At 46.9% G+C, this 5,571-nt stretch overlaps 1 non-coding gene across 1 annotated transcript; it reads left to right on the top strand.

Annotated features, from left to right (window-relative positions):
* Window positions 1–400: 400 nt before the first annotated feature.
* Trnar-ccu (transfer RNA arginine (anticodon CCU)) lies at window positions 401–473 on the top strand. Its single transcript has one exon. It is a non-coding gene; the product is annotated as a tRNA-Arg (tRNA).
* Window positions 474–5,571: the final 5,098 nt, after the last annotated feature.

Raw genomic sequence — 5,571 nt, 5'->3', positions numbered from 1 at the left:
ACTATATGATAATACGCATTTACTGACAACCTGAAACGGAACGACGGCCATTATCAATCGACCTGTTAGCTGTGAAAGTGTTTCAAAGCGTGATGGCGCTGTGAAAGCAAACCCTATTAAAAATTACTTGTTGGTAAACACTATGACCCATATGAATACTCAGTTAACTGTCTTGTGTGCAGGACTTGGAGTTCACAAGGGGAATGGCCTAAGACGGCAGGTATAAGAATTGCCAACAGAAAGTAGGTGCCTGGACTTGGATACGTCTGAGTATGTACAGGCACACAGGAAAGGCTCATGCGACGTCCTGACTCTCTGCAGACGCAGAGTAGCGCATCAGGAAGGGTACACTTGGAAAGTGTCGATTTGAGCGAGCACACCGGCGGCTTAGCGCCAGTCAGCCTCTGTGGCCTAATGGATAAGGCATCGGTCTCCTAAACTGGGGATTGTGGGTTCGAGTCCCACCAGAGGTACACGTTTTACTCACTGGGGCAAAATCACTCTCACCACATACAGGTGTAATAGTTGAGAAAGTCGGCGTTTCTGAGTGCTTACAGGTATCACGACTATATGATAATACGCATTTACTGACAACCTGAAACGGAACGACGGCCATTATCAATCGACCTGTTAGCTGTGAAAGTGTTTCAAAGCGTGATGGCACTGTGAAAGCAAACCCTATTAAAAATTACTTGTTGGTAAACAGTATGACCCATATGAATACTCAGTTAACTGTCTTGTGTGCAGGACTTGGAGTTCACAAGGGGAATGGCCTAAGACGGCAGGTATAAGAATTGCCAACAGAAAGTAGGTGCCTGGACTTGGATACGTCTGAGTATGTACAGGCACACAGGAAAGGCTCATGCGACGTCCTGACTCTCTGCAGACGCAGAGTAGCGCATCAGGAAGGGTACACTTGGAAAGTGTCGATATGAGCGAGCACACCGGGGGCTTCGCGCCAGTCAGCCTCTGTGGCCTAATGGATAAGGCATCGGTCTCCTAAAGTGGGGATTGTGGGTTCGAGTCCCACCAGAGGTACACGTTTTACTCACTGGGGCAAAATCACTCTCACCACATACAGGTGTAATAGTTGAGAAAGTTGGCGTTTCTGAGTGCTTACAGGTATCACGACTATATGATAACACGCATTTACTGACAACCTGAAACGGAACGACGGCCATTATCAATCGACCTGTTAGCTGTGAAAGTGCTTCAAAGCGTGATGGCGCTGTGAAAGCAAACCCTATTAAAAATTAGCTTGGGAATTTTGCTTGCGCTCCGTACACAATTTTCCGAGTGTTTTGGAGTGGTGGACCCGCAAGGCGAAGCCCAAATTACGAAAGGTAATTATATCTTATAGTATAGAGAGATCTCGGGCAGTTCACCGTACAATGGAATTTTACTACATGGTTTTAAGGGATTTGTATGATCAGGCTGATGGCTCAGACAGGCGCTTGTCCGACATCAAGAAAATTAAAGCGACATTATTAAGCTTAAAGAGACAACAACTGGAGGGTCTTAAACTTAAGTCAAAAGTCAGATCTGTTAGCGAGGACGAAACGGCTGCGTTATATCATCTGATTAAACATCGCAGGAACCGACGACGGATATTCATGGACGAACTTAGATTAGAAAACGGTACTGTCCTCACTGTGCAAAACGAGATAATCAGAGAAATCCACAGATATTACAGTGCCTTGTATGAGGCAGAAGCAACGCAAGAGGACGATTTGGATGAGTTATTTGCGTTTACAACCTCCACAATTACGGCCGACGACAACGCCGGCTTATTTTCGGCTTTTAGTCCAGATGAAGTCCTTGAAATAATTCGCGGCTCCCCTAAAAGTAAATCGCCGGGCCCTGATAGCCTTCCGGTCGAATTCTATCAACGATATTGGAGTATCATAGGTGATAAGTTGACACAAGCCGTTAACGACGTACTGCGGGGAAAGTTTGTACCATCAGAACTTAAAGAATGTAAAATCGTGTTGATTCCTAAAAATAAGGCATGTAAAAAGATTAACAACTTCCGGCCGATTTCTCTTCTTAATTCAGATTATAAGATTATTGCGAGAGCTTTAAACAATCGAATGATGCCGTTGACCGCAAACATAATTGGGCAACAGCAAACTTGTTCTTATAGGCGATCAATATTTCAGACTATAGCACAATATAGAGATATCGTCGCTCTGTCGTCTGCCAGTACCATTAATTGCGGCCTCCTTTTTGTCGACTTTTATAAAGCATTTGATAGTGTCAGCCATAAATACCTCTTCGAAACGATGCGGAGGATGGGCTTCGGGCATGACTCCATCGCTGTCGTGCGCAATATGATCACTGGTCTGGTCGCCACGATCTCCGTCAACTGCCAGCTCACAAGACCAATTACCATCGCACGGGGTGTCCCCCAAGGAAGCCCCCTTTCCATGTTGCTCTTTGTCATCTCCCTAGAACCATTGCTGCGGCTAGTACAAGAGCACATGACGGGCATAACGATCGCCGGGAAGAAAACTGCAGTTGGGGCATATGCTGATGATGTCGGCATCGTCGTGAGGAACAGGGATGATGTGATTCAACTGGAGGCAGACCTCAGAAGCTATTGTTCCGCTTCTGGCGCAAAAATGAATGAAACTAAAAGCAAATTTCTACGTATAAGGGGACTTGACGATGTCGGCCTAGAATGGGCTACCCATGTTACGGAACACAAATCTCTTGGGACGATACTGACGGTCCCTCCACAAAGGATGATAACGGCAAATTGGCGGGATGTCTCGTTCAAAGTCAAGGGTGCTTTAATAGATAACGTTTATCGCAGTATGGACCAAATTCAGAGGGTTAAATTTATAAATACATGTATCCTGTCGCGAGCATATTATGTGGCACAGGTCTTTCCAATCCCCACTGTCATAGCCAAACAGATAATGAGCAAGTTGACCAATTTTCTGTGGCGGGGGGATATATTTCGAGTTGACGTGAAGACTGTGACCCTCGACCCTCTGCATGGCGGTATGGGTCTGACCGATCTGAACGCCAAAGCAATGGCTTTGTACATTAAATGGATGACATCGTTAATCCAAAACTACTCTGACACCCTTACGGCAAAGTTGTTTGAGGCAGTCGCGCCGAAAAGCGTAGAACCGCCGATCAATGTGCAGACGATCGACTACCAGCTCTCCCACATCCGCACATATTATCTGGAAAAGAGCTACTTGAGCGAGGTCCTTCTCCAACATCGACCTTTAACTGCCAAGGACATTCTGGAGCACAGGAAACAATATGAGGGCAAGAACAAAATCGAACAAAAGCACACTGGAGTCAATTGGGATGTCCTGTGGGCGAACATCAGCAGCAGTGTACTTCCGTCCCTGGTCAGGTCGACATGTTACAAAACGGTTAACAACATTATCAGCACAAATGAGCGCCTGCATGCGATTGGGCTAAGCGACACAGCCCATTGTCCAGATTGTCACCAAGTGGATACTGTTCCCCACAGATATACTTGCAGTCACCGCATGCGCAATTGGCAATGGGTTCGTCAAAAAGTCGCCCTTATAACTAGGACTTCTGAAAATAACATTGACACGAACTTACTGCACAGACCGGACGTCAAATATTTTCCGCCAACTAAAAATAATGCCGTCATGTGGCTGTTGGGCCAGTATACAAGTCATGTCTTCAATCGGCTGACGGGCGACGATTACAGCGAGTTTCAGTTACACATGGAAACGGAATATATTATAATTAGAAACTACGCGGATCACCGTCGCAAGTACGGTAATATGCTTCATATTGCATTCAATAGAACAGGTATTGGATAGCTGTTCGAGCTCTAAAACCTTCACCCGTTTATGTATCAACCGAATGATGTGGCTCCAATCCCATATTCATGCGTTCTAAAAAAAAAATACAAAAAATTAAAAAAAAAACAAATAAATAAATAAAAATAAAACAACTCAATGTTCCTTTCCCATCAATGTGAGTGATGACGGGTATGAGGGCGGCACCGTGGCCAGGCCTCGGACTAATTGACCCCTGCCCTCCTTGCCGCCATCTGCCAGCCCCGCTCGCTATACTATTAAAAAAAATGGTGTAACGGCAAAATAAATAAAAGAAAAAAAAATGTGGCAGAGAAAAAAAAATGGATAAGGCATCGGTCTCCTAAACCGGGGATTGTGGGTTCGAGTCCCACCAGAGGTACACGTTTTACTCACTGGGGCAAAATCACTCTCACCACATACAGGTGTAATAGTTGAGAAAGTTGGCGTTTCTGAGTGCTTACAGGTATCACAGGTATCACGACGATATGAAAATACGCATTTACTGACAACCTGAAACGGAACGACGGCAATTATCAATCGACCTGTTAGCTATGAAAGTGTTTCAAAGCGTGATGGCGCTGTGAAAGCAAACGCTATTTTAAAATTACTTGTTGGTAAACAGTATGACCCATATGAATACTCAGTTAACTGTCTTGTGTGCAGGACTTGGAGTTCACAAGGGGAATGGCCTAAGACGGCAGGTATAAGAATTGCCAACAGAAAGTAGGTGCCTGGACTTGGATATGTCTGAGTATGTACAGGCACACAGGAAAGGCTCATGCGACGTCCTGACTCTCTGCAGACGCAGAGTAGCGCATCAGGAAGGGTACACTTGGAAAGTGTCGATTTGAGCGAGCACACCGGCGGCTTGGCGCCAGTCAGCCTCTGTGGCCTAATGGATAAGGTGGTGGTGGTTATTGGGATGTTTAAGGGGGACTAAACAGCTAAGGTCATCAGTCCCCCATTCCAAAATCAGGCGAGCCAAAAATCTACGGAGCAGGTAAAAACCAAAGGGGGAAGAGACGTCCCCCCAGGCGCTAAAAGAACACAAATGCAGCAACAAACACTACAGACAAGAACAGGACAGAGAAACACCAGACAGAAAGAACAGAAAAAGGCAGACGGCCGGAGATTGGTTGACTGACCACGAGAACAAAAAAGGGAAAGAGTCAACCATCTGACGGCACACCAGAACAGCAACAGACACAAGGACAAAAGACACAGAAAGGGAAAGGTGCAGGACCTCCCTAAATCGAACCATAAAAAGGACTACCACGGATAAAATGTAAAACATTGTCAGCCATGGAGGCATCGTCGGATAAAACCAAAGCCAAAGTGCCCGGGAGATTAAAAGATTGCCGGAGTGTGCGCAGTCGAGGACACTCCAGCAAAATGTGGCCGACCGTCAGCCGGGACCCACACCGACACAGGGGGGGATCCTCCTGACGCAACAGATGGCCGTGCGTCAGGTATGTATGGCCGATGCGCAGCCGACACAGGACTACCGAGTCCCTGCGAGAAGCCCGCAGGGAGGAACGCCACGCATCGGTCGTCTCCTTGACAGCCCGCAGTTTATTCGGGGCTGTCATGCCGCGCCACTCAGCAGCCCACATCCCAAGCACCTTACGGCGCAAGACCAGCTGCTGGTCGCGAGCCGTAAGGCCGATCTCCAAAGCTGGGGCGTCTATCGCCCCTTTGGCCAGCCTGTCTACACGTTCGTTCCCGGGGATGCCAACGTGACCTGGCGTCCAAA

The sequence above is a fragment of the Schistocerca nitens genome, chromosome 1, assembly GCF_023898315.1.
Source record: "Schistocerca nitens isolate TAMUIC-IGC-003100 chromosome 1, iqSchNite1.1, whole genome shotgun sequence".
NCBI lineage: Eukaryota > Metazoa > Arthropoda > Insecta > Orthoptera > Acrididae > Schistocerca > Schistocerca nitens.
The sequence above is the reverse complement of the archived record's forward strand: the minus strand, read 5'-3'. Positions and strand labels throughout refer to the sequence as shown.